Genomic DNA, 12168 nt, shown 5'->3' with positions numbered 1-12168 from the left:
AGTTATAATAATTTTGACAGGAAAAATAATTTATCTAAGCTTTCATAAAAATTTTTAAAAATCCACAAAACACACAAAAATGTCATAGCAAAGTTATACAGAGTTTTAAATCAGGATATCTAGATATGTTATAAACCATAACTAAAAAATATTGGTAATTTTCTGGAGAACATTGTCTTTTTACTTAAATAGATGTGTCCACTTAGTCTTTTTTAATATTTTTTCTTTAAGCAAATCAAGTGTTAAACAACTACATCCTATTAATTTTAATGTTTATTAGAAATATCCAATCATTATTTCCTATTTTAGCACAACATATTTAGAAGCATAGTTTCAAACTGGGCTGTTTATAGATATAAAGAACTCTATAACTCAGTATCTTGTGAAAATCTTACGAATATTTAGAGCTTTCCAGACTGCTTGCTGTTACGAAATGATAAGTAAACCAGTCATAGAAAGAACTGGACATTTTTTTCTGTGTTTTGACACGTATTGACCTGTGTGATTGTGAAACAAATTGTTAACAGCACTTCTTCTAATGCTAGAGTTTAAACTATGTTGAATTACCATTTGACCAATAGAGATAAATATTGCTAAATGAAGAATGATCATTTTCCAATTGACTTTCTCTATCCATGGGTTTTATATCTACAGATTCAACCAACTAAATAGATGTAAAATATTTTTTTAATTGTTGGGGTGATGTACAGAGGGATTTCAGTTATACATTTATCAGGTAGTGGGTACATTCTTGAATATTGTTACCCCTTCCCATGTTTTTCTCCCACTTTCCCTCCCCTCACTCCCACTCATCTCATTTTTCCCTTACCTTCCCATGGAAAATAGTTTTTTAAAGTTCACACTGAGTATATACAAGTTTTCTTATCATCACTTCCGAAGAGATATAATGTACAAAAATTTGTGTTAACTCCCATTTTATTAGACATTTCTAGGTAAGTTATCACTAATAAAGGCAAAAGTGTATATAAAACTCTCATTGTTTGTAAGGGATTCTGCCACAAATAGAGTTGTGTGACACTGGGACCAATCTTCAATTCTCTATTCTGCATAATGGGTTACACAAACTCACCATTTGAGAACAGCACACTTTTATTACCTCGGGATTTCTCTAAGGTAAGACTGTGATGATCAATAGTGTAGATAGCTTCTCTTCCGCAAAACGAGTGGAATAAAATCAGGCATTGACAGTGACTCTGGTCTAGTCTGATACGGTTCCAGAGGAAAATCAATTTCCTATGTCCAGCTCCACTGTATTGACAGAATCCTTGTCTTCGTGACATTTTTCCCAGCTCTTCATTTTCTCATCAGTCAGTGTCTTTCCTCACAAGCCAAAGGTCACCGTATGACTTGGCCCTCTTGAGTCACTTAAAAATATGCATTTCAAAATACAGAAGCTTTCAAATACGGTCTTTCAAACCAGTAACAAATGTGTTGCAACCTGAAACTGTCTTGTAAGCATGAACTCTTAAATTCAAGACTCCAGAGAAAGAGAGAAAAAGGGAGAGAATAAGAGAGATATAGACAGACAGACAGAGACAGAGAGAGAGAGAGAGAGAGAGAGAGACAGAGAGAGAGACAGAGAGACAGAGAGAGAGACAGAGAGAGAGACAGAGAGAGACAGAGAGAGACAGAGAGAGAGAGAGAGACAGAGACAGAGGCAGAGGCAGAGGCAGAGGCAGAGAGGGGGGAAGGGAAAAGGAAGGAAGGAAGTAAGGAAGGAAGGAAAGAAGGAAGGAAGAAAAAAAGAAGGATGTAGAGTAGTAACATTGCATTCTAGCTCCCCTTTCTTTTATGTAAGGATTTTTCTACTGTCCAAAGCAGGGCCATCTAAAAAAATTTTTTCTTATTTTTTTCTTTTTTGGCAGTCCTTGGCCTTCCAACTCAGGTACTATGATTACAGGCATGAGCCTTGGTCCAGGCCCAATCTTACTTTATTATTATTATTATTATTATTATTATTATTATTATTACTATTATTATTATTACTGTGGGGTTTGAACTCTTGTCCCTGAGCTCTTCAGCTCAAGGTTAGCACTCTAAACTTGAGACATCACCACTTCTAGTTTTCTGGTGATTAATTGCAGATAAGGGTCTCATAGATTTTCATGCCCAGGCTGGCTTTAAAACAGGATCCTCAAATTTCAGCCTCCTGAGTAGCTCGGATTATATGTGTGAGTGAGCCACTAACATGTGGCCCAGTCTTCCTTCTTATTAGCTCAATAACCAATTTATTTCAGATCTGAATTACATGTACAAAATCCTTTCAGCTTTACCATATGCTTTAATGTTGTATTAAGGCAGGGCATGTTGTATAGAATAATTAAACAAGACATGAGCATCAGGACTAGGGTTTATGATTGGAAGATACTTAAATTTTTCTTGTTAGCTTATAAAATTTCAGAAGAAAGCAAAGGAGAGACTACTACCTTAAGTTAGAATAAGGAATGTGCTAATTTACAAGGTCAGTCAAGATGGCTGATAGGACTCTGGCAAAAAGCAATAACAAGATTGACGTTCACTAGAGTTCCCTTGCTCTGTTAAATCAATGCAGTATTCAGACTCTTTTCAAGGTAAGAAGTGAAGTGTGAGGGGCATAATCAGGTTGCTCCAGAAAATGTTTTGTTGATGAATCTAGTTTAGAATTTTTATTAATATATAACTTTTCTCATAAAATATTAAAATCAACTTGATAACCTTGACATTTAACCCTTTCCTTTAGAAATCAATATTTTGCCATTGAAGAAGTTCAGGAGACATAATATTTTTGATTTACAGGAGCCATTCTCTATACTCAAAGTATAAACACAAACATTTTTCTGAGTCCTTCAAAGGGAATAAAATGTTCTTTTACATTAGATTTTTAATATTACTCAATTTTTAAAGCCAGAATACTTTAACACATAATTCAACTGAAATACAAATATCTGAACACATGTTGAAAGATAGGTATAAGCTTGTAGCACATAGGTCCATTTGTGGAATGATGAGATTTTGCATAGTTTCATACTTCTAATATGTATTTCCATTCATTATGAAAGCATTGGAGTTTGGGGGTGTGTTTGTTTATCTTTGTTGGTAGTGATTTGATCTCACTATTCATGTTCCCATTTACTTTTTCACTAAAGGCTGCCTTTTTGTAACTTGAACAACACCTCCAATTCAGCACTTTTACTGATTAACTGGAGATGAGGTTCTTTTTTCTTTCTTTCTTTCTCTATTTCTTTCTCTCCCTCTTTCTTTCTCTCCCTCTTTCTTTCTCTCCCTCTTTCTTTCTTTCTTTCTTTCTTTCTTTCTTTCTTTCTTTCTTTCTTTCTTTCTTTCCTTCTTTCTTTCTTTCTTTATGGGTCATGGGGCATGAACTCAGCCTGGGCACCGTCCCTGAGCTCTTCACCTCACAGCTACCGCCTTATTCTTGAGACAAGCCACATTTCCCATTTTTCTAGAGGTTAATTGGATTTAAGAGTCTCACATCTTTTTGTGCCCAGGCTGGCTTTGAACCTTGAACCCACATCTCAGCCTCCTGAGTAGCTAGGATTACAGGCATGAGTCACTGCACCTGAAGTTTCTTACATGTATCTTTCCAGGAAGGCTTCAAATTGACATTCTTATATCTCAGCCTTTTGTGGACTGTGTGCCCTGATTCTTGGCCCATTCATTAGTGTTATATTTAGGCAAATGTCCCATCATCTATATTTTGAATATGTCATGGTTCTGCCTTCCACTTACTATCATACTTTAGTTTCTCAATTTGTTTGTTAAATTGTTTCAATGAGTACTTTCATGTGTACATCATATAAATAATTTTTGATACTCATAATGTTTTATTTCTCTGCTATGGGAAAGTACCTTCACAATTATGTCTTCTAAATCGCTACACTTTAGCTTTAATTTATGTAAACACAGTACATGTAAATATTATATCACTCCCACTATCTGATCGATCACTTTATATAAAATGTTTGTGAGTGAAGCATTTATTTATTTTTAATTTCCATTTTTTCAATTTTGTTTCAATATCTAAAAGCATTTATTGTAGAGTATTTGATATAAAACATTACCAATAAAGTATGCTTTTAGAAAGATTTAATCTTCTCTCACATAAGTACTAGGCATACATATACTTTCAACTGTATAATTGAAAATTGGATCCTGAAATAATTTCAGTATATTGAAATTCTGAACTTCTTTAGAAGAAATGCCCACTGAAAGTATTTTGTTATGGCTTTTTTGTTGTTATTTTGGTCAGAATCTGTCTTTCCATCACTGAATTTTCTTCTTCCTGAATTTATGAACTTCTGAGACTAAGTCAATTTTTAAGAGTATTCTGAAAACAGAAAGAGTAATACTAGTAAGTAATTCCAACTGCTAGTTTCACTTACAATTTGATTATTGTCCTATAGGTTTAAAATATACTCTGTACTAAGGGTGGGGTTTGTCTGAACCTCTAGAGTTAATTTTCCATATTCATCAAATAATCAATATTCCTGCTTCAAGTTTAGGTTCACAGTTTCAGCTTGATTATATTGAGAGAGTCCCCTGCACAATGAATATAAGCTAATATCTGAATATAAAACTCAGCTATTTTTGTTAGCAATCAGGATAGCTCCTGAGAAATAAGATATCCCATGTTTTGTATCTATAAGAACATCATGGAATGTTCTGAAACAAATGTAGAATAATTATCTACTATCTATTCTGTCATTGAGAGATGTCATCACACAATGCATAACTTTGGATTCTAGTAAAGGTTTATCCAGGAATGGCACTCTGTTATCTTACTTTGGGGAAATATTTTGTTGTCCATTACCCTTTTCTAGTAAGTTTCTACTAAACATAAAAAAATCACTGATTTTTTAATTCTAATGTGCAATGCTACATTGAATATGTATATTTTTCAGTCCTTTGTGTGACAGTGAGTCTGATATTGTTATTGCTCTGAGTTCCTAGTAAGTGAATATTCAATTATTGCCAGGGCATTTATATACATTCTTACTAAAAATAACTCTATCCAATATCATTGTCCCTACAATAAAGAAGTTGAAGTTCAAAATTGTATAAACAAAACTCTAAATATATATTTTATTAAAGACCTCAACACTGAATTAAAATGCTTGTCTAAAAAATGATCAACGATGGACTTAGGGTGCAGTTTGTCCCTCATTTTTTCCCTTTACTATTTCAGAGAAATAGACAAATAAAAAGAAAAATGCAAAAGAAGAAAATCATAGCAAATAAAAGCAAATGTAAAACATTAGAAATTTCTATAGCTAACAACACTACAGAATCTTTTGCAGAATCTAAATACATTATAATATGTGTAAAATATAAAATTTAAAAAATAATTGCACTAGTTTTTTTTCAAATTTGTAAATACATTTTTAATATTTATAAATTAATCATAGAATCACCTTAAGGCTGAGATACAAAAATATTTATGTTTAGAAAATACGCACATAAAGAAGTTTATGAGCCAGGCACTGATGGCTTACACCCATAATCCTAGCTACTCAGGAGGCTGAGATCAAAGTATCACAGTTTGAAGCCAACCTGGGCAGAAAAATCCACAAGACTGTTATCCTTAATTAATCACAGCCAAGTGATTTCTGCGACAGCAGATAAGACCTGTACTACATTTTCATAGGGTTTACCAAGGGCACAAGATGAATTGATGACAGAACTGGAACACTGACACCTGCAGCATCAGTCATCTTTGAATACTCAGTACATGATGCATGATGCATACAAAATGGGTATGGAACAAAGAAAAATGATAATGGAAGTGCTATACTGAATTCTTTTCTGCATTCATTTTTTTCCCTGACTGCCTCATCAAAAGATTTGAGAATTGATTTTATCTATTTTTTTCTTTGATTTTAATGTCAAGTGCAAAATATCAAATTCTTAAGATAATCATACTAGCCAAAGGGTACATAAATACTCTGTATATCTTCCAATAATGAACCATAATGATTGAATCTTAACTTCATTGGGATACTTTCATCTCAGAATTCAACATTTTAATCCTTTGCAGAGTGTGTATGGTCCATATTTCTGTAATGAAACAGAAGATCAATTCTAAACATAAATAATACTAGTGGATATAGTAAAAATTCACATATTAATAGATAATAAAATCTACACAATCTATTAGAATAATAAGAAAATGTTATTTTATATTTGCTTATTTAACTTTAAGGTATGTGAGATTGACCACAAATTCAAGGATTAAGTCTTTTCCTCTGCAGCCAAGGTGTTGTTTTAATTTTTGGTGATGGTCTTTGCTTGAATTAATATGAAAATATTTACCAATTTGTGACATCTCTCTTTTAGAAATCTTGGACATTTTTTTGCCAGTCCTGGGCTTGAGCACTGTCCGTGGACTTTCTCAAGGCTAGAGCTTAACCACTTGAGCCTTAGCACCACTTCCAGCTTTTTTCTATGTATGTGGTACCAAGTAATCGAACCCAGGTCTTCGTGCGTACTAGGCAAGCACTCTACCACTAGGCCAAACTCCCGGCCCCAATCTTGGACATTTTTATGTGGCATTTTAATGAGATTAGCAAAATTTTGTACTTCTGAAATTCCAGTGTTCAAGTACTAGACCTCTGAAAGTAAGTATGTTTTGAAGTAAGGCATTTGAAGAGATGCTAATGACAAAATGAGTTCACTAAGGAATAACACCTTCAATTGGATGAAGAGAGGCACGTAAAGGAAACACACACTGGGAGAAAATAACCTGTCAAAGCAGCAGGCTCTAGGGATGGGAATGTGGCCTGGTGGTACAGTGCTTGCCTAGCTTTCAAGGAGCTCTGGTTCAAGTCCTTGTTATCACATACCCAGAAAAAGCCAGAAGTGAGTTAAGTATAGGAATTAATATCACAAAACAAATATATAGGGAACTTAAATTTAAGGATGTTCATTATATCTAGAGTAGGCAGATAGGAATAAATCTGGGTGGTTTATACTGAACAAGCCTATTTTCTCAGAGGGTTAGAGGCTAGGAGTTCAAGATAAGGGTATGTCAGAATTTGTTTCTCCTTAGGCTTTCCTCCATGGCTCACAGATGCCTACTTTCTTGTGTCTTTTCTGGCCTTTGCTTGCTATTTGTTCTTCATTTCTTACACTATATTTAGAGATTCCATTATAGGGGAAGATGACAACGTCCACCTAATGGCATAGAAAAGGAGATATAAGGAAATAAGAAGAGAGATTATGTTTAAATAATGCACAATTTCACAGGTCAGAATTAGCAAGCAAAGATCACCTTTAAGGATAAAATCAGATTGACCTTAAATTTGTCCACAGAATTTATTTTCTCACAGTATAGAAATAAAGCATTGATTACCAAGGCATGAACAACCGTGCAAGAATTAGAGCACTGGTGACACTTTATAATATTTAGAAACATGTAAATATTAACTGAATAATTAAATTCAATTAAAGATTATATAATGAATTTGGGGATATAGGAGATTTAGATACTTGTAAGTAATCCTGAAAATAAATTTAATTTAATATCAAGCTAATCACAAACCCTGCTGGGTATATGACTAGGAAAGATAAATTTATGATTGTCAACAAAATGTAAATAGTGTAGACAACCAAAGTACATTAATGCAGAAGTTTAGGAAATATATATGCTAATTTTTAAAAAAATTTTGCAAGGCACCATTATGTTTCTTATATGTAAATCTATGTGACAAATCTTTGAGCATTTGAATTCAAACAATGCTTTTTAAAGAAATTATGGCATAAATTATTTATGAGGAAATGAAGTAAACATCACATAGTGAAATATTTGTTGGAGAAAAAGTGATATGAAACCAATAAAAATTCATCTTTGTAAAATATGACAGAGTACTTATTTATATGTAAAAGAGATACAGATTTATATATTACTACTGATTGTGAAATCATCAGTTTTGATTTTATAATCCTTTCTACTTCTTCTAGATTCACAAAATAATGTCTTAAGATAAAGTATATAAAATGAAATTACAAAAATAAAATGAATGACTTGAAATACTACTAAAAAGGTTAAGTAAAACATGAGTATAAAATACAAAGCAATAATTAACAAAATTATAGAAATTACTTTTCTACTTTGTTTAAAATTAAAAGTCTGCAGAAATAGTATATGATAGAATTTTTCTCATATACCATAGACACAATCAAGATTGAAAAATAGGCCTTGATTAATTCTTATGTAATGAAAGTTAGTAACATTGCATTTGGAGGTTTCTATTTCATGTTACAGATATGCTACACACATCAATGTTAGTCTAAAGAAAGCTTTTATGGCTATTGGAGATGTGTTACATTTGTTATTCAGTTTTTGACTTGGAGAATAAGTAAGATCTGTTCTTTTACTATATTCATTATTTTGATGAGCTAAAACTTATATTCAATTATTCACTTTGTGGAAATGGTTAATTGATTCAGGTTACAAAATTTAACTTAGTGAGGGAAAAGTCATTTGTCAGCTACATTCTGAAATCTACACTGAAAAACTAGACTTAGGAACCAAGTAATGAAGATAAATCAAGGGAGAATTTTTATTATTTTTTTTCCTTTGGCATAACAAATGTATTTGACATTTTTCTTTATTTTACTACAAATTTTCAAGGGCATTTATATATACTTTTGTTTATTAGTTACACTAATATGGTTACATTGTGCTTCCCTGAAATATTTAGACCTCATTCAGTTTTATTTTTTTTAAACCTAGCCAGAAGGCATCCACAAAAAAACACAAAAAGATGTTACCTAATTGTTATCACCTAAAAATGTCTTGTAACCTCATATATATTGAGAATAATTTAATTTCCTCTCATTTTAAAAAAAGGTCTTCCTCCTGTGGGTATCACAAAATTCAAGGCATTTGTGAGCTAACTTTCTCTTGGAACAGTTGGTCAATCTTTTATTGCCAGATGGACCTGCTGATGCAGAACAAAACAGGGAATAGTTGTGATAAATATGTCTGTGGGGGATATTGTAGGTAACATTATTGGTGAAGTCTACCTTGACAGAGTGTAGGAGCCAGTCACAGCGTCCATTTATCTGTCTACAACCAACAAAGTTTTCAATAGTGTCAGAGGCCGAGTGAAATAATGAAAGTGCGCCAGTCTGTAAATTAGTGGGTTGCGCAGTCTTGCCATTTACACACTACCGTGGGACTCGTTTTCCTGGTTCTAACATTACTCCATTCAAATTTGATGAAATTGAATAAGATTCTCCTTCTACTTTTACTCTGGTTTGGCATTTAAAGGTGTAGCTGGGACATGGAACATTCTAGTATATTTTTTTTGAAAAAAATACATAGTTCACCATAATTCATACTCTCAAACATTTTGGAGAATATTAATATTTTAGCAGATTAAATTTGATCAACTTTTATGTATAGTTGTTATACCAGGATAGGTAGTTTCTTTTAATTCTGTTGAATAATTTAAATTACTATGTGTCTCATATTTGGTCAAAGCTGAGAGACATTATTTGCTCCACTCTGAGGGACTGGTAAATGCAGGATGAAGGAATGAGTCAAAAAGAAACACCTGTCCATCATACTAAGAAAGTAGATAGATGGGTGATTCGATGGAGGAATGAAACACTCTTAGCAGCGTAAATTAAATAGACCATCGTGTGGTGGGATAATGTAAGAGTATTTCAAATGCCAACATGCAGATATGGACAAGAGAATTAAGAGATATAAACAAAAAAGTAAATAGCAGAAAATTACATGTCAAAAAGATACATATGAATTGTACAGAGACAGGAAAATTCTACAAGTAATCTGACACATCCTCAATGTTTATAAACATTGACAGTCCTAGAACTAGCACAAAACATGATCCTCAGATCTCAGCCTTCTGAGTAGCTATAAAGACAGGATCTTAATGTTTAGTTTTAACTCCAATAATCTACAGTGTTCAAAAGTTATCACTCATGTCTCTATAAAAAGCATCAGTTATAAAAACTGAAAAACAAGGGCATTACTTGGACTTACCAAAAAAAAACTAGGATTAAGGACAAAATGCTTCCTTGAAATCTGAGGAGAAAACAAAAACAAAATGCACTTATCTGAATTAGGCAAGGGGAACAACAAAATGGTGAGATAAAGGACAATGGAGGAACCAATGTAACAGTGATACTCACAAGACAATATATTGGAAATGAACTTTACAACAAAGGGGTGAGGTGGGGAGACATGACTAGGGGGCAGTGAAAGTGGGAGAAAATTGAGGGAGGGAATAACACTGTTAACAAGAAAGATACTCCCAACCTTATGTAATGGTAACCCCTCTGTAAATCACCTTGACCTTTAAAAAAATGCTACAAAAAGAAACAAAGTTAAGAAGTACCTGCCATGAAAATTTGATAGAGCAAAACTTAACAGGAACAACTAAAAGGTAAATTGTTGGACTTTATATTAAGAATGATAAAATGATGGGTGCAACAGCCTTGTGGATAGGGAAACAATACTTTTAACCTTTCCAGAAATTCACAGTGAAAATCTGCAAAGGAGCTGATGATTCCTGCAAGGGAAGCAGAGAAACAGTTCTGGTATGTTCTCCAGTTAAAATATTAACCAGACCCTATTCCCTTGAGAAAAGGCATTTGTTCAATTGGAATTTCTACTACTTTTTCTGTTACCTAAATGGAGGATAAGGGGAAAGAAATGCTTAGGAATAGCTGGTCACTAAATTTATTAATTAGTTAATTAATTAAAACAGACCCTTTAAGTGAATGAGATTCATTTATCAGGTTATAGAATGCTTCTATACCCCCAAATTAATCCATACACTGCTATAACTGCAGGAGATTATTGAATATGTTGTAAAACAGACTAAGAGATGGAATCAGACAGACTGAATTGATAGTAGGAAGTAAAATAAGGTCATGAAGATTTCATAGCCTGGCTCTGGTATCTCATGCCTGTTATTCTAGCTACTTAGGAGGCTAAGAATTGAGAATTACAGTTCAAAGCCAGCCCAGCTAGAAAAGTTGTGAGACTCTTACATCCAAAAAACTTGAAGTTGAGCTGTGGTTCAAAGTTTCAGAGCTCTAGCCTTAAGCAAAAGATGCTCAGGGAGAGCATTCAGGTCTATGTTAAAACCACACAACTGAGGCCAGGAATTTGGCCTAGTGGTAGAGTGCTTGCCTAGCATACACGAAGACCCGGGTTTGATTTCTTGGTAGCACATACATAGAGAAGAGCTGGAAGTGGTGTTGAGGCTTAAGTGGTAGAACTCTGGCCTTGAGAAAGTCCAAGGACAGTGCTCAGGCCCTGAGCTCAAGCCCAGGACTGGCAAAAAAAAAGAAACTGACAAGAAAAAAATGGACTTTGTACCATCATTCTCTTGTTCAGACTAACATAAAAATTCTCATTTAGAAATATTTACTACATGGGCGGGGAGTTTGGCATAGTGGTAGAGTGCTTGCCTAGCATGCACAAAGACTCAGGTTCTATTCCTTGGTACCACATACATAGAAAAAAGCCAGAAGTGGTGCTGAGGCTCAAGTGGTAGAGCTCTAGCCTTGAAAAAGTCCAAGGACAGTGCTCAGGCCCTGAGCACAAGCCCAGGACTGGCAAACAAAAAAAAGAGAAATATTTACTACAATTTCTGCTCCTTACTACATCATTCTTAGGTTTCACTAAAATCTTAGGCATCCGAAAATAAAAGAATACAGTATGAATAGAAAACAATAAAAATTCAGAATCAAACTTAGATAACCAGGATAATAAGGAAGAGCATTTTAAATAATGTTTTGAGTATATAAAAAGAAATAATAACAACATAAAAATAGCTTTTCAGTACAACAAAAAGAAATAGATGAGAGTAAACTGAAAGTGCTAGAAATAAAAAGTGAATGATTCTCTTCATAGATTTGACAGGCTGAAATAAAAAACAACTACAAATACACACACACACACATTTAATACACACATACATATAAACTTTAAGAAGGAGAAAAGAAAAACCCAGACTGACAAATAAAAGATCATTTGGAAACAGGTAAAAATTGTCACATGTGTATGTGTTTGATATTCCAAACAATGAAATAGAAATATTTGAAACAAAACAGCATTTTCCTAGATTGATAGAGAACAGACTATAAATATGGGGAAAATCAGATAACAAATAC

The sequence above is a fragment of the Megascapheus bottae genome, unplaced genomic scaffold (genome assembly GCF_031878675.1).
Source record: "Megascapheus bottae isolate mThoBot1 unplaced genomic scaffold, mThoBot2.hap1 HAP1_SCAFFOLD_83, whole genome shotgun sequence".
In the NCBI taxonomy this organism is placed as follows: Eukaryota; Metazoa; Chordata; class Mammalia; order Rodentia; family Geomyidae; genus Megascapheus; species Megascapheus bottae.
Note: the sequence above shows the minus strand (reverse complement) of the source record.